General features: G+C 38.7%; 1 pseudogene; it reads right to left on the reverse strand.

The window, feature by feature from the left end:
- Positions 1-1,800: 1,800 nt before the first annotated feature.
- The window catches only part of LOC135216444 (uncharacterized protein DDB_G0271670-like), an 18,416-nt pseudogene continuing 1,667 nt past the window's right edge, over positions 1,801-18,549 (reverse strand).

The following is an 18,549-nucleotide window of genomic DNA, read 5'->3' on the forward strand; positions in this document are numbered from 1 at the left end:
AGATGGTCAAAAATGCAGATTACGCGGCCCGGAATCAGATGGCACAAACACCCGCTCAGTTCACGGTCGACCTAATTGGTTACTTTATATCGCAATTAATCACACTACATCCGTGAGTCCCAACCTTCCCTCGTCTGTCCTTTTCGAGAAAATCACTCGACATAAATTGAAGATGGTGGGTGTCCGTTCAAGAGGTACTCTCTCTCTCTCTCTCTCTCTCTTGGTCCTGCCGGACAACGGGATTAGGTTGTGTATTCCCAGAAATACCCCTATTTTCAGGAGGTGGGTATTATCGGTGGTAACCTTCTGGGATAACGGTAGAGGATAGTCGAGTATCTTGATAAAGAGAGGTTGTAAATGTTTATCTTTGTGTTGATATATGACTTTGCTTTGGATAAATGTGGCCTTTCTTGGTACTCGTACGTCAAATTAATAAGAGTTTGTTACTTATATTCGTATGTAAATTGATATGTATGTATGTATCCTTGTATAAATTTATACAAATGTTTGTTTATATATATATATATATATATATATATATATATATATATATACTATATATATATATATATAGTATATATATTGCTGTTTTATCTTTTAGAGAGCATCTTGGTTTCAGGCACTGATCTTAGTAATTTATTGTTTCTTATAAGGACTAATGATAAAAGCTTGAATAATAACGGAAGTAACCATAGTGTCAAAAATGACAATGTACAAGAGGGTGAGACGGGAAGTGCAGGCCTAAAGGACGTTACGTACCATTACATAGCTTTAGGAAGCTTTATTCTAAGCCCCTATATATGGGTCAATGGTCTCGTAGATTTTACACACATAACTGCAGACCGAGAATTATGCGGGAAAAATGATTTCACGTTACGCGCCAAAGTCAGATGAACAAAATGCAACGTTGATAAAGGTAATATTAAAGAAAGAGATTGTCGTAGCGATAGCAGCAACCGGATGTTGTGTAAATGAGATGTTATTTTGTTATTATGAAGCATTTTGCTTCATCAAAAAGGATTCCCTTCAAGGATCCAACGTACATTGTAGAACTGTTCCGGTGCAGTCTGAATTTATATCTCAAAAGGCACAAAATAAAAAAAAATTAAACATATACCTCTGTAAATCGTATAAAGTCAATAACAAAAACAAAAGCTAAAATGAAAGTCAAAAGTAGTGAATTAAAGCTAAGACCACGAAAATAGCAAACAGTTTTGAATTTATATCTCAAAAGGCATACACTAAAAAAAAACATCTCCCTGTAAATCGTTTCAGATCAATAATGAAAAAAAAACAGGAGCTAAAACTAGAGTTACAAGTAGTGAAATAAAAACTATGAACACAAGAAAATAGCAAAACAGCTACGCCAGGTAAAGGAAGGCAACAAAAGAACGCAAAAATAAAAAGAAAGAGAGAGGACTCATCATCAACCTTTCCTAAAGTGCCCCAACCTCTCTCATCCATTTTGCTCTAGAATTTCCTTCCATGCCCACATGCCCACCACCGCCCCGCTACTTTAATTCCCTTTCGAAATCCTTGAGGCGGGCGTGGGTAATCCCCTCGCCCGGCCTTCGTGCCCCGTGCCCGCTATTACCATCAGCGTGGGGGACTGTGGCACCCCTGACCTTGGGTAAACAAGGGGAGGCGGTCAGCTGAATGGGATGGACATGTGGTGTCACGTAGGGTGACGGGGGGGGGGGGGGGGGGGGGGGTTTGAAAGACGAAAGGGGGTGGGGGGGGAGGGGTTTATGTGGCACTCATGCTACAGAATTTAAAAGGGACGAAGAGGGTGTAGAATCATCAACAAGGGAAGAGGAGGAGGAGGAGGAGGAGGAGGAGGAGGTAGGAGGAGATGGGAGGGGGGGAGGGGATGGGGGAGGTGTGAGGAGGATGCGGATGTGGAGGAGGAGGAGGGGAGGAGGAGGAGGAGGAAGAGGAGGAGGAGGAGAGGAGGAGGAGGAGGAGAGGAGGAGGAGGAGGAGAGGAGGAGGAGGAGGAGGAGGAGGAGGAGGGGAGGAGAAGGAAGTGGAAGTAGGGGAGAAGGAGGAGGACGGAGGAGGAGGAGGAGGAGGAGGAGGAGGAGGAGGAGGAGGAAGTGGAAGTAGAGGAGGAGGAGGAGGCGGAGGAGGAGGAGGAGGAGAAGGAAGTGGAAGTGGGAGGGGGAGGAGGAGGAGGAGGCAGGAAGTGGAAGTAGAGGAGGAGGAGGAGGAGGAGGAGAAGGATGTGGAAGTAGGGGAGGAGGAGGAGGAGGAGGAAGAAGGAAGAATGGAAGTAGGGGAGGAGGAGGAGGAGGAGGAGGAGGAGGAGGAGGTCGGAGGAGGAGGAGGAGGAGGAAGTGGAAGTGGGAGGGGAGGAGGAGGAGGAGGAGGAGGAGGAGGAGGAGGAGGAGGAGGAAGGATGGAGTAGGAGGTAGGAGAAGGAAGTGGAAGTAGGGGAGAAGGAGGCCAGGAGGAGGAGGCAAGGAGGAGAAGGAAGTGGAAGTAGGGGAGAAGGAGGAGGAGGAGGAGGAGGAGGAGGAGGAGAAGGAAGTGGAAGTAGGGGGGTGAGGAGGAGGAGGAGGAGGAGGAGGAGGAGGAGGAGGAGGAGGAGGAGTAGGAAGAAGTGAAGTAGGGGAGAAGGAGGAGGAGGAGGAGGAGGAGGAGGAAGTGGAAGTAGGGGAGAGGAGGAGGAGGAGGTGGAGGAGGCGGAGGACGGAAGTGGAAGTAGGGGAGAAGGAGGAGGAGGAGGAGGAGGAGGAGGAGGAGGAGGAGGAGGAGGAGGAAGTGGAAGTAGGGGAGGAGGAGGAGGAGGAGGAGGAGGCGGAGGAGGAAGAAGGAAGTGGAAGATAGGGGAGAAGGAGGAGGAGGAGGAGGAGGAGGAGGAGGAAGTGGAAGTGGAAGTAGGAGGAGGAGGAGGAGGAGGAGGAGGAGGAGGAGAAGGAAGTGGAAGTAGGGGAGAAGAAGGAGGACCTTACCTTACAGACCTTACAGTTCGTTCGGGTTGCCCCAGGTCCCTCAGTGTGAGGCACCTCTAATGTCTACCAGAGAGTTGCTAGTACATCTTCCGGTATATTTTGCATCTTCCAATCTTGGATGGTCTGGGATGCAGTTTTTTAGATATTTGTCGAGCTTATTCTTAAAACACATCTACGCTCACTCTGATATATTTCCTCAGATGAGCTGGCAACGCATTGAATAGACGCTGCATTATCGATTGCTGGTGCGTAGTGGATTAATGTCCTGTGTGCTTTCCTTATTTTTTCCTGGTATTGTTTTGGGCACTATTAATCTACCTCTGCTTGCTCTTTCTGATATTTTTAGTTCCATGATATTTTCTGTTATTCCTTCTATCTGTTTCCATGCCTGAATTATCATGTAGTGTTCTCTTCTCCTTTCTAGACTATATAATTTTAATGATTGTAGTTTTTCCCAGTAGTCAAGGTCCTTAACTTCTTCAATTCTTGCTGTAAAGGACCTTTGTACACTCTCTATTTGTGCAATATCCTTTTGATAGTGTGGGTACCATATCATATTGCAATATTCAAGTGGACTACGAACATATGTTTTATAAAGCATAATCATGTGTCAGCTTTCTTGTTTTGAAGTGCCGTAACAACATTCCCATTTTTGCTTTACATTTTGCCAAAAGAATTGCTATTTGATCATTGCATAACATGTTTCCTATTCATCATCACACCAAGGTCTTTAACTGCTTCCTTATTTGTGATTGTCTCATTATTAGGTCCCCTATATGCATATAGCTTTCCTTCTCTGTCTCCATAATTTATTGATTCAAATTTATCAGAGTTAAATACCATCCTATTTACCTCTGCCCAATCATATACTTTGTTAAGGTCTCTTTGTAGAGCGTTCCTATCTATCACAGTAATTTCTCTACTTATTCTTGTGTCATCAGCGAAACTACTCACTACCGAATCCTTAACATTACTGTCTATGTCTTCAATCATAATAACAAACAGTATTGCAGCTAACACGTACCTTGTGCACACCGGATATTACCTTGGTTTCATCCGATTTCTCATCGTTTGCAATAACTATCTGTTTTTCTGTGTGTAAAAATCTTTTAACCATCTTCCATATTTTATCTACGATATTGTGTTTTCTAATTTTCTTTGCTAATATATTATGGTCTACTTTGTCAAAAGCTTTTGCAAAGTCTAGATAAACCACATCTGTTTCATTTCCGCTTTTCATATTTTTGAATATGTTCTCACGGTGGACTAACAGTTGGGTTTGTGATACTTTTTCCGGGTACGAAACCGTGTTGTCCTATATTAAACAAATTATTTTTTATTAAATGTTTCATAATATTTTTCTTCATTACCCTTTCATACACTTTCATAATATGTGATGTTAGACTCACAGGCCTATAATTATTGCCTCAAGTCTTGATCCAACTTTTGAAAGTAGGGGTGATATATGCTAATTTGTGCTCATCATAAATCTTGCCTGTATCTACACTTTGTCTTAATAATATTGCAAGTGGCTTTGCGATAGAATGAACTACTTTCTTTAACAAAATAGCAGGGATTCCATCAGGCCCTGCAGCAGCTCCATTTTTAATTTCATTAATTGCCTGCACAATATCAGCTTCATTAATTTCTATGTCAGCTAAATATTCACTATTTTCGTCCCTTACTTCTATATCATTATCTTCATTATCTATTCTAGGGGTGAATTCTCTCTTATATCGTTCTGCCAGTATGTTGCAAATTTCCTTTTTTTTTTCATTCGTTAATCTCCCTTCAATTTTCAGAGGGCCTATTTCTATTCTTCTTTTATTCATCTTCTTCGCATATGAGTATAATAGTTTGGGGTTTTGCTTGATATTTAATAGGGTTTTTTTTTCTTCTTTCCAATTCCCCGTTTTTTTTTTTTCATTTTCTTTTGATTGTATAATCTTTTGTTCTGCATTTTCTATCTTACTTTTTTAGTTCTATAACTTTCCATGCATTTTTTTCTTTTGCAAGACCTTTTTTTCCACTTTCTGATTTTCTGGGAACAAGATCCTTCTGTCTCTTGGTATGCATGAATGATGTTTACTTTTCTCGTCGGTATATATTTATCCACTATTTTCTCTAATATTTTATATAATATCTCCGTATTTACCTTATGTCATCGCTTACGAAAATGTTATCCCAATCTTTGTTTAATTCTTCATTTATTTCTGACCATTTTTATATTTTTACTGTAGAAGTTGTATTTTCCATATCCTTCCCACTTTTTTCATTTCTTGCTTATCTCTGTTTTCACTTGCTTTGGAATGAACTGTTAATTCTATGACATTATGTCTGAAATACTCGCATTATAAACTATTATTTCTTTAACATAATTCACCTCGTTCACAAATACTAGGTCTAAAGTATTTCCTTTCTTGTTGGCAGGTGATTTATTTGTTGAAGTTTGTATTCTAGTAGCATATCTAATAGCTTTTCGAATTGCCTCTTATTCTCGCACTACTATTACTCTCTTTTTTATATGTATAAGTACATCCACAATCTCCTATTCGTTCTTTCCATTCTACGAAAGGAAAGTGAAGTCACCAGATAGGAGAATAGTCCAGTCCTTGTGATTTCCTACATATATCATCCAATTTTTCAATTATTAAGTCAAACTCTTTAGTATTAGGAGGTCTATAGATTACTATGTTCATTAATTTTCAGATTCAAATTCTACCGCTATTAGTTCACATTCTGAGTTACTATATTTCTCATATATTTTTCCTTGTTTTTTGTCCTTTCCATATATTGCGGTTCCCCCTTGATTCCTATTTTTTCTATCTGATCTATAAGTTTGGAACCCATTTTTTATTTGATCATCATTCCCAGTCTCTTGGGATACCAGGTTTCACTTATATTCATTATATCTATTTTCTTTTCAATTTGGGTTAGTTCTCCTAAGTACTCTATTTTTCTTTTTGAGTTACTCGTAACTAAACCCTGCGCATTCATCACTATGATGGTTTGCGTGTTTTGTCTCCATTCATTTAATATTGGTAGTAATAAGGATTTTCCCATGTCTCTTTCCTGTTCTGGTATGTTGTTCATTTTTTTCATTTCCAGAAATTCTGACATTAAAAAATCCAACTTTTCCATAATATTTGATCTTCCTTCATCATAATTATTCATTTTGTGTCTGAATCTGCAATTTTCTCCGTTTCTGCAATATCCTCTTGCATAATAAATACAGTTATTATCCCTTGAGTAGAATTTTGGAGCTGATGCATTGAAATTTTTTACTGACATCTCTGCATATCTCATTGGTGGTTTGCTTTTTCTTTTCTTTTTTTTACCTGATATTCTTGATTCTCTCTTTATTTGTTTCTTTCTATTTTGGATTTTGGTATTACTTGGTTGGTTATTTATTTGATTATGATTCATGGCTACAGGGTTGCATATATTTGCATTTTTTGTCGAACTTACATCCTTTTCCTTCTTTTAGGTTTTTGCATATTTTTGGATGCAGATCTCTGCAATCATCCCCATATCCATCTAGGTATGCACATTTACCATATATTTCATAGTTGTGACATACCTTAGGATGTTTGTAGTAACATCTTTCTCCAAATCTGCAATTCCCTCTTTTCAAAAGGTTGCAGATTTTGTCTTTCTTGTCTATTTTTTCCTCTTTCCCGTCATTGTGTAGATCTGGGTAGAGCCTCTTCGGGATTTGCTTTTCTGTTGCCATATCGTAATTTATTTCTTCGTAGGTATGCTGCTTATTGCCTCATATGTAGTATCAATGAGTATCTCTGCATCCATACTTTTATCTTGTTCTTTGTTTTTCCTTATTTTTTTTCTGTCATTTCATTTTTGTTTACTTCTCTTCCGTTTTCCTCTTCTTCTTCTTCTTCTTCCTCTTCTCTTCTTCTTCATCCTCAACTATTTGTACATTCAATCTTGATTTAATAACATTGTCTATCCATGATAGACATGTTGAACAAAAAATTTTTGTATCTTTTCTCATATCTTGTATTACCTCAGCACACTGTGGATGGGTCGGAATGTTGCATGCAGCACATTTTTCTGATTAGGTTTTGTGGATTGACTATGCTATACCAAACCTTACACAGTTTTGCATGCTTTTGGCATTCTTTTTCCTAATGCGTCAATTAGGATATTCACAAGATTCACCTTATTCATTTTCTTTGTCGGAATATGTGGTTTATGTATATTTTCTTTATGAGTCTCTTGACCACTTGGATTTTATTTGGAAACTTCTTCAATTATTTTCAAGATGTTTTCATTAGATTTGTTCCAGTTTGAAGGATTATATCCTTCTATGAATGCTTTTGTATCTTTTTGGTTAGGACTGTTGCTGATTTCATAAATGAGAAATGCCAGTTCCCTTCCTGCTACCTCCATCGTATTGCGAATCTGCTAAACACGCTAAATTACGCCATCTCTTCCCGCAGTTGGAGGAGGAGGAGAGGAGGAGGAGTGGAAAGTAGGGGAGTAGGGGCGGAGGAGGAGGAGGAGGAGGAAGGAGGAGGGAGGAAGGAGGGAGGAGGAGGAGGAGGAAGGTGGAGGTAGGGGAGGTAGGAGGAGGAGGAGGAGGAGGAGGAGGAGGAGGAGGGGAAGTGGAAGTAGGGGGGGGAGAAGGAGGAGGTGGAAGGAGGAGGAGGAAGGACAGTGGAAAGTTAAGGGGAGAAGGAGGAGGGAGGAGGGAGGGAGGAGGAGGAAGGAAGGTGAAGGGGTAGGGAGAAGGAGGAGGAGGAGGAGGAGGAGGAGGAGGAGGGAGGAGGAGGAGGAGGAGGAGGAAGGAAGGTGGAAGGTGGGGAGGAAGGAGGAGGAGGGGAGGAGGAGGAAGGAAGGGGAAGGAGGAGGGAAGGAAGGAAGGTGGAAGTAGGGAGAAGGGAGGGAGGAGGAGGAGGAGGAGGAGGAAGGAAGTGGAAGTAGGGGAAGGAAGGAGGAGGGGGAGGAGGAGGCGGAGGAGGAGGAGAAGTGGAGTAGGAGGAGAGGAGGAGAGGAAGGAGGAGGAGGAGGAGGATGGGAGAGGGGGAGGAGGTGGAAGTAGGAGGAGGAGGAGGAGGAGAAGGAAGGAGGAGAAGGAATGGAAGAGGGGGGAGGAGGAGGAGGAGGGAGGAGGAGGTAGGGGAGGGAAGGAGGAGGAGGAGGAGTAGGAGGAGGAGGAGGTAGGAGGTATGGAGTAGGAGGAGGAGGAGGAGGAGGAGGAGGAGGAGGAGGAGGAGGAGAAGGTGGAAGTGGTAGGGAGAAGGAGGAGGAGGAGGAGGAGGAGGAGGGGAGGAGGAGGAGGAGGAGGAGTGGAAGTAGGGGAGAAGGGGAGGAGGGGGAGGGGAGGAGGAGGAGGAGGAGGAAGGAAGGGGTGGAAGTAGAGGGGAGGAGGAGGAGGAGAAGGAAGGTGGAAGTAGGGGAGGAGGAGGAGGAGGAGGAGGAGGAGGAGGAGGAGGAGGAGGAGGAGAGGAGGGAAGTGGAAGAGGGGAGAGAGGAGGAGGAGGAGGAGGAGGAGGAGGAGAAGGAAGTGGAAGTAGGACCTTACCTTACAGACCTTACAGTTCGTTCGGGTTGCCCCAGGTCCCTCAGTGTGAGGCGCCTCTAATGTCTACCAGAGAGTTGCTAGTACATCTTCCGGTATATTTTGCATCTTCCAATCTTGGATGGTCTGGGATGCAGTTTAGATATTTGTCGAGCTTATTCTTAAACACATCTACGCTCACTCCTGATATATTCCTCAGATGAGCTGGCAACGCATTGAATAGACGCTGCATTATCGATGCTGGTGCGTAGTGGATTAATGTTTCTGTGTGCTTTCCTTATTTTTCCTGGTATAGTTTTGGGCACTATTAATTTACCTCTGCTTGCTCTTTTCTGATATTTTTAGTTCCATGATATTTTCTGTTATTCCTTCTATCTGTTTCCATGCCTGAATTATCATGTAGCGTTCTCTTCTCCTTTCTAGACTATATAATTTTAAGGATTGTAGTCTTTCCAGTAGTCTAGGTCCTTAACTTCTTCTATTCTAGCTGTAAAGGACCTTTGTACACTCTCTATTTGTGCAATATCCTTTTGATAGTGTGGGTACCATATCATATTGCAATATTCAAGTGGACTACGAACATATGTTTTATAAAGCATAATCATGTGTTCAGCTTTTCTTGTTTTGAAGTGCCGTAACAACATTCCCATTTTGCTTTACATTTTGCCAACAGAATGGCTATTTGATCATTGCATAACATGTTCCTATTCATCATCACACCAACAGGTCTTTAAACTGCTTCCTTATTTGTGGATTGTCCTCATTATTAGGTCCCCTATATGCATATAGCTTTCCTTCTCTGTCTCCATAATTTATTGATTCAAATTTATCAGAGTTAAATACCATCCTATTTACCTCTGCCCAATCATATACTTTGTTAAGGTCTCTTTGTAGAGCGTTCCTATCTTCATCACAAGTAATTTCTCTACTTATTCTTGTGTCATCAGCGAAACTACTCACTACCGAATCCTTAACATTACTGTCTATGTCTTCAATCATAATAACAAACAATATTGCAGCTAGCACGTACCTTGTGGCACACCGGATATTACCTTGTTTCATCCGATTTCTCATCGTTTGCAATAACTATCTGTTTTCTGTTGTGTAAAAATTCTTTTAACCATCTTCCTACTTTATCTACGATATTGTGTTTTCTAATTTTCTTTGCTAATATATTATGGTCTACTTTGTCAAAAGCTTTTGCAAAGTCTAGATAAACCACATCTGTTTCATTTCCGCTTTTCATATTTTTGAATATGTTCTCACGGTGGACTAACAGTTGGGTTTGTGTACTTTTTCCGGGTACGAAACCGTGTTGTCCTATATTAAACAAATTATTTTTTTATTAAATGTTTCATAATATTTTTCTTCATTACCCTTTCATACACTTTCATAATATGTATGTTAGACTCACAGGCCTATAATTACTTGCCTCTAGTCTTGATCCACTTTTGAAAGTAGGGGTGTATATATGCTAATTTGTGCTCATCATAAATCTTGCCTGTATCTACACTTTGTCTTAATAATATTGCAAGTGGCTTTGCGATAGAATGAACTACTTTCTTTAACAAAATAGCAGGGACTCCATCTGGCCCTGCAGCAGCTCCATTTTTAATTTCATTAATTGCCTGCACAATATCAGCTTCATTAATTTCTATGTCAGCTAAATATTCACTATTTTCGTCCCTTACTTCTATATCATTATCTTCATTATCTATTCTAGGGGTGAATTCTCTCTTATATCGTTCTGCCAGTATGTTGCAAATTTCCTTTTTTTCATTCGTTAATCTCCCTTCAATTCTCAGAAGGCCTATTTCTATTTTATTCATCTTCTTCGCATATGAGTATAAATAGTTTGGGGTTTTGCTTGATATTTAATAGGGTTTTTTCTTCCAAGTCCCGTTTTTCATTTCTTTTGATTGTATAATCTTTTGTTCTGCATTTTTCTATCGTACTTTTAGTTCTATAACTTTCCATGCATTTTTTCTTTTGCAAGACCTTTTTTCCACTTTCTGATTTTCTGGAACAAGATCCTTCTGTCTCTTGGTATGCATGAATGATGTTTACTTTTCTTCTTCGGAGGAGAAGGAGGAGGAGGAGAAGGAGGAGGAGGAGGAGAAGGAAGTGGAAGTAGGGGAGAAAGGGGAAGGAGGAGGAGGAGGAGGAGGAGGAGAGGAGAAGGAAGTAGGGGAAAGCAGGAGGAAGGGGGGTAGGGGAGGAGGAGGAGGAGGAGGAGGAGGCAGGAGGGAGGGAGGCAGGAGGAGGAAGGAAGGTGGAAGTTTAGGGGAGAAGGAGAAGAGGGAGGGAAGGCAGGAGGAGGAAAGGAAGGTGGAAGTAGGGGGAGAAGGAGGAGGAGGAGGAGGGAGGAGGAGGGAGAAAGGAAGTTGGGGAAAGTAGGGGGAAGGAAAGGAGGAGGAAGGAGGAGGAGGGGAGGAGGGAGGAGGCAGGAGGAGGCTGGAAAGTTAGGGGGAGAAGGAAGGACGGGAAAGGAGGATGCGGTGGTGGAGGAGGAAGTAGGAGACGAGGAGGAGGAGGAGGAGGAGGAAGAGAGAGGATGTAGTAAGAGGAAATGAAACAATGCTCGGAAAGAAGTATCAGCTAATTAAGAAACAGAAGCAAAGAGGACAAAGGAAGAACGACAAAAGCAAATAAAGATAAATATTTGTGAACAGCTTTTCAGACTGGGAAAAGTTATGCCAAAGCATAAGAGAATAACAGAACTGTTAAATGACAAGGAGAGAGAGAGAGAGAGAGAGAGAGAGAGAGAGAGAGAGAGAGAGAGAGAGAGAGAGAGAAAGGAAGAATTGAATGCAAAATGAACAAGTAGAAATTAATTAAAAATTAAAAAAAAAAAAGAGATATAGGGAAATAAATTCTAAATGTCAAATAAACATTAATGGACAGTGTTCAATAGCGGTACAAGTGTAACTTGGCAACAAAGAAGGTGTGATCCGACCTCCAACTTACTCAGAGTGCGTGCTAAAATCGACGGTCAAATAGCATGTTGTCATCAACGAAAATTAAAATAAATACGCTATATTTCATTAGAAATAATTGTTCTGTACTTCTTAAGATGCACATTATTTATTTTTTTAAATTCTCATTCTAATAAATAAATCACAAATAAGTATACTATCCTAAAATTCCTGTAACTTGAACTCAACTGGAAACACCTTTTTTTAGACCTTATAAGGCTTTTCCATAGGTGTTTCTTAACCCACCCCCCAACAAGAACAAAAACAACAACAACAACACAGTAATTTGTAGGCTCACTCCCCGACTAAGCAAAACGTGAACCCTTTGAGGATGTGTAATAAATTACTGGAAATTAAAACAAAGCGCAAGCCTTCAAAAACAGAGAGACCTTACAGACCTTACCTTACAGACCTTACATCTTGTTCGGGTTGCCCCAGGTCCCTCAGTGTGAGGGAGAGAGAGAGAGAGAGAGAGAGAGAGAGAGAGAGAGAGAGAGAGAGAGAGAGAGGCGGAATGAATACACTAATTAGTAGAGTGACTTACAGAATGTTCAAATTAAGATAAAGATACCTTCGGCAGTGAGAGGAACCTCCACTGCACCCGCTCAACCGAGTCTTCCACGGAATGTAATTATAGGTATAGGAACTACGTCCTTTTAGATTAAACTTGATGAATTACGAAAATGATGAGAAAATGATGGTGATTGCGACCAAATGGTGAAGCCAACATGAGCAGATGACAGATTAGGATGAGGGATGAAAGACATTTAAGGAGATGGGAGAATTAGAAAGAGGGAGAAGTTCACACATAGATTTCTTTATTGCTATCTGATGAATCGAGTATTTGAAGCTTAAAGATTTATAAAAAATAATTTTTCTAACTGAAATTGATACAAAACAGGCACTTTTTTATGCATCTTTGTGAATTAACAGGAATTTTTATGCATCTTTAAGAATTAACAGGAATTTTTTATGCATCTTTAAGAATTAACAGGAATTTTTTATGCATCTTTAAGAATTAACAGGAATTTTTATGCATCTTTAAGAATTAACAGGAATTTTTTATGCATCTTTAAGAATTAACAGGAATTTTTATGCATCTTTAAGAATTAACAGGAATTTTTTATGCATCTTTAAGAATTAACAGGAATTTTTTATGCATCTTTAAGAATTAACAGGAAGTTTTATGCATCTTTAAGAATTAACAAGAATTTTTTATGCATCTTTAAGAATTAACAGGAATTTTTATGCATCTTTAACAATTAACAGGAATTTTTCTTATGCATCTTTAAGAATTAACAAGAACTTCTTTTGATGCATCTTTAAGAATCAACATGAACTTCTGTTGATGTATCTTAAAGAATCAACATGAACTTCTTTTGATGTATCTTTAAGAATCAACATAAACTTCTTTTCACGTATGTTTAAGAATCAACATGAACTTCTTTTGATGTATCTTTAAGAATCAACATGAACTTCTTTTGATGTATCTTTCAGAATTAACAAGAACTTCTGTTTATGTATCTTTAAGAATCAACACGAACTTCTGTTGATGTATCTTTAAGAATCAACATGAACTTAGTGTTGATGTATCTTTAAGAATCAACATGAACTTCTGTTGATGTATCTTTAAGAATCAACATGAATATCTTTAAGAATCAACACGAACTTCTGTTGATGTATCTTTAAGAATCAACATGAACTTATTGTTGATGTATCTTTAAGAATCAACACGAACTTCTGTTGATGTATCTTTAAGAATCAACATGAACTTCTGTTGATGTATCTTTAAGAATCAACACGAACTTCTGTTGATGTATCTTTAAGAATCAACATGAACTTATTGTTGATGTATCTTTCAGAATTAACAAGAACTTCTGTTTATGTATCTTTAAGAATCAACACGAACTTATTGTTGATGTATCTTTAAGAATCAACATGAATATCTTTAAGAATCAACACGAACTTCTGTTGATGTATCTTTAAGAATCAACATGAACTTATTGTTGATGTATCTTTAAGAATCAACATGAACTTATCGTTGATGTATCTTTAAGAGTCAACATGAACTTCTTTTGATGCATCTTTAAGAATCAACATGAACTTCTGTTGATCTATCTTAAAGAATCAACATGAACTTCTTTTGATGTATCTTTAAGAATAAACATGAACTTCTTTTCATGTATGTTTAAGAATCAACATGAACTTCTTTTGATGTATCTTTAAGAATCGACATGAAATTCTTTTGATGTATCTTTCAGAATTAACAAAAACTTCTGTTTATGTATCTTTAAGAATCAACACGAACTTCTGTTGGTGTATCTTTAAGAATCAACATGCACTTATTGTTGATGTATCTTTAAGAATCAACACGAACTTCTGTGTATGTATCTTTAAGAATCAACATGAATATCTTTAAGAATCAACACGAACTTCTGTTGATGTATCTTTAAGAATCAACGTGAACTTATTGTTGATGTATCTTTAAGAATCAACATGAATATCTTTAAGAATCAACACGAACTTCTGTTGATGTATCTTTAAGAATCAACATGAACTTATTGTTGATGTATCTTTAAGAATCAACACGAACTTCTGTTGATGTATCTTTAAGAATCAAAATGAACTTCTGTTGATGTATCTTTAAGAATCAACACGAACTTCTGTTGACGTATCTTTAAGAATCAACATGAACTTATTGTTGATGTATCTTTAAGAATCAACATGAACTTCTGTTGATGTATCTTTAAGAATCAACATGAACTTATTGTTGATGTATCTTTAAGAATCAACATGAATATCTTTAAGAATCAACATGAACTTCTGTTGATGTATCTTTAAGAATCAACATGAACTTATTGTTGATGTATCTTTAAGAATCAACATGAACTTCTGTTGATGTATCTTTAAGAATCAACACGAACTTCTGTTGATGTATCTTTAAGAATCAACATGAACTTCTGTTGATGTATCTTTAAGAATCAACACGAACTTATTGTTGATGTATCTTTAAGAATCAACATGAACTTCTTTTGATGTATCTTTCAGAATCAACACGAACTTCTGTTAATGTATCTTTAAGAATCAACACGAACTTCTGTTGATCTATCTTTAAGAATCAACACGAACTTCTGTTGATGTATCTTTAAGAATCAACACGAACTTCTGTTGATGTATCTTTAAGAATCAACACGAACTTCTGTTGCTGTATCTTTAAGAATCAACACGAACTTCTGTTGATGTATCTTTAAGAATCAACACGAACTTCTGTTGATGTATCTTTAAGAATCAACATGAACTTCTGTTGATGTATCTTTAAGAATCAACATGAACTTATCGTTGATGTATCTTTAAGAATCAACATGAACTTCTGTTGATGTATCTTTATTAAGAATCAACATGAACTTATTGTTGATGTATCTTTAAGAATCAACATGAACTTATTGTTGATGTATCTTTAAGAATCAACATGAACCTCTGTTGATGTATCTTTAAGAATCAACATGAACTTCTGTTGAAGTAACTTTAAGAATCAACATGAACTTATTGTTGTTGTATCTTTAAGAATCAACATGAACTTCTGTTGATGTATCTTTAAGAATCAACATGAACTTCTATTGATGTATCTTTAAGAATCAATATGAACTTCTCTTGATGTATCTTTAAGAATCAACATGAACTTCTGTTGATGTATCTTTAAGAATCAACACGAACTTCTGTTGATGTATCTTTAACGAAATCAACAATGCAACTTTCTCTTGATGTATCTTTAAGAATCAATATGAACTTCTGTTGATGTATCTTTAAGAATCGACATGAACTTCTCTTGATGTATCTTTAAGAATCAACATGAACTTCTCTTGATGTATCTTTAAGAATCAACATGAACTTATTGTTGATGTATCTTTAAGAATCAACATGAACGTCTGTTGATGTATCTTTAAGAATCAACATGAACTTATTGTTGGTGTATCTTTAAGAATCAACCTGAACTTCTGTTGATGTATCTTTAAGAATCAACACGAACTTCTGTTGATGTATCTTTAAGAATCAACATGAACTTCTGTTGACGTATCTTTAAGAATCAACATGAACTTATCGTTGGTGTATCTTTAAGAATCAACATGAACTTATCGTTGGTGTATCTTTAAGAATCAACATGAACTTCTGTTGATGTATCTTTAAGAATCAACATGAACTTCTGTTGATGTATCTTTAAGAATCAACATGAACTTATTGTTGATGTATCTTTAAGTATCAACATGAACTTCTGTTGATGTATCTTTAAGAATCAACATGAACTTCTTTTGATGTATCTTTAAGAATTAATGCATAGCTACAACTCGGTCATGAAAGCCAGACCTATAGGTGCCGTTGCATAGGTAAGTTGTTTATGTTTAATATTTTTGAGCATTACCGTCTGTGTGATAACCCTCTCATTCATTTACTTCATTCTTTCTCCTTTAATAGAGAGAATACTTCTAATGGAAAGGAAGCAATTTTTGGAGACGTTATTACGATATCGAAGCTAGAAAAAAATTACAAAATAAGTGATCAAGAAAGTGTGGTTTACTTCTCTGTACAGTAACTATTATGTAAACTCGCGATTTATGCAATAGACACCACTTTTGTTCTTGCTTCTGAACTGACGTAAAATATAATAATAATAATAATAATAATAATAATAATAATAATAATAATAATAATAATAATAATAATAACAATAATAATAATAATAATAATAATAATAATGTGTGGCGCCGTGGAGGAGTTGGTTAGGTCTTCAATAGACTTAAGTCAAGTTAAGCAACATTGGGGCTGGTCAGTCGTTGGATGGGTGACCGCTCTCCTCGGCGTTGATTCCTTGGGAAAGGATCTTTACCATAATTTCCTCAAGTCTACTCAGCTGTAAATGAGTACTATCCCTGATGGGGTAGGGTCCAGCTATGGGTTAAATAGCAAAACTCAGCAATGATGGAAAGAAATGAAGGAATAAACGACAACGACGTAAATGGAACCTCTGGCAACAGAGGAGCTTCGTCCGGCAACCAGGTATTCAACCCAATTGAAGGGAAGAGGACGGTCAGGTACTTGGAGGTCGTCATCCAGCAACTGATCACCACAACGAAAGTAATCAACAGCCTGAGATTGGAGCTACAGAGGCAAAAAGGAAGAAATGGACAAGAGAAGAAAATAAGGAAATATGGAGATGCTACATCAGAAGCAACCCGACGGAGAGAGGATATAGAAGAAGATTGATCAACATCTGGAATGAGAGGAATAACACCCCCCCAAACCGAGCAGAGGCTGGCAGACCAAGTAAGGAACATAAAGAAAAAGAACTGGCTCTCCCCAACACGAAAGAGAAGAACTGGAAAGGGAAATGTCACACGACAACGAATTACACGAAGACGAACTGAGAGACGATGCCACAGAAGACGACAGGGAGGATGAAGTATCAAACAACGACACACGAAGAAACACCGACGAAGTAACAGAGAGGACGAATGGGTAGAAAAGATAGACATGGATGGAGCCAGATACAGAGAGAACAAAGATCCCCTCCAATGAAAGCCTACAACACCAAGAAATTAAGGGAGAAAACAAGTGAGGTCAATGAAAATAATGGGCCAATACACACCACCAGTATCACAGAAACAAATAACTTGACATATGCAGGAGCAAGATTAGTAGCAGAACTGATGGGGATTCGAAACCACCAACACCACCGTCACAACCAACCCAACAGAAACCAAAACAGCAACCTCCTTTGGAAAAGGCGCCTGGAAAAGCAAATCATGGTGATGAGATCTGACTTGAGTAAACTGAAAGAGATGGCAGAAAAAAGGCTAAGAAGCAAGAAAAACAAAGGAGGAACTCAACGAGAAATACAAAGTACAAGAGAGGGGACTAAAACAACACAATAGAAGATGTAAAACAGAGGCTTAAGGCCAAAGCACACAAGATCCAACGGTACATGAACAGGAATAAGGGATACCAACAGAACAAACTATTCGGAAACCAACCAGAAAAGACTATACAGCCAACTAAGAGGGGAAGACACCACCCAGAAATTCCTGAAGCCGAACCAAGTAAGAGACTCTGGGAAAAACATATGGAGCAATCCGGTATCACACAACAAAACATGCAACATGGCTCCAGGAAGTCAAGGAAGAAGAAACAGGGAGAATAAAACAAAGATTCACAGAGATCACGACAGACACAGTCAGACACCAACTAAAGAAAATGCCAAACTGGAAAACCCCAGGTCCCGATGAAGTCCATGGATATGGCTCAAAAACTTCAAGGCCCTACACCTACGAATAGCAGAACAACTCCAGCATTGTATCTCAAATCACCAAGCACCCAAATGGATGACCACAGGAAGAACATCCTTAGTACAAAAAGACAAGAGTAAGGGAAATGTAGCCAGTAACTACAGGCCTATCACCTGCCTACCAATAATGTGGAAGTTACTAACAGGTATCATCAGTGAAAGGCTATACAACTACCTAGAGGAGACAAACACCATCCCCTACCAACAGAAAGGTTGCAGAAGGAAGTGTAGGGGCACAAAAGACCAGCTCCTGATAGACAAAAATGGTAATGAAGAACAGTAGGAGAAGAAACCAACCTAAGCATGGCATGGATAGACTATAAGAAAGCCTTCGACATGATACCACACACATGGCTAATAGAATGCCTGAAAATATATGGGGCAGAGGAAAATACCATCAGCTTCCTCAAAATACAATGCGCAACTGGAATACAATACTTACAAGCTCTGGAATAAGACTAGCAGAGGTTAATATCAGGAGAGGGATCTTCCAGGGCGACTCACTGTCCCCACTACTCTTCGTAGTAGCCATGATTCCCATGACAAAAGTACTACAGAAGATGGATGCCGGGTACCAACTCAAGAAAAGAGGCAACAAAATCAACCATCGTGATGTTCATGGACGACATCAAGCTGTATGGTAAGAGCATCAAGGAATTAGATACCCTAATCCAGACTGTAAGGATGTATCTGGGGGACATCAGAATGGAGTTTGGAATAGGAAAAATGCGCCTTAGTCAAC

The sequence above is a fragment of the Macrobrachium nipponense genome, chromosome 6, assembly GCF_015104395.2.
Source record: "Macrobrachium nipponense isolate FS-2020 chromosome 6, ASM1510439v2, whole genome shotgun sequence".
Classification (NCBI taxonomy): Eukaryota; Metazoa; Arthropoda; class Malacostraca; order Decapoda; family Palaemonidae; genus Macrobrachium; species Macrobrachium nipponense.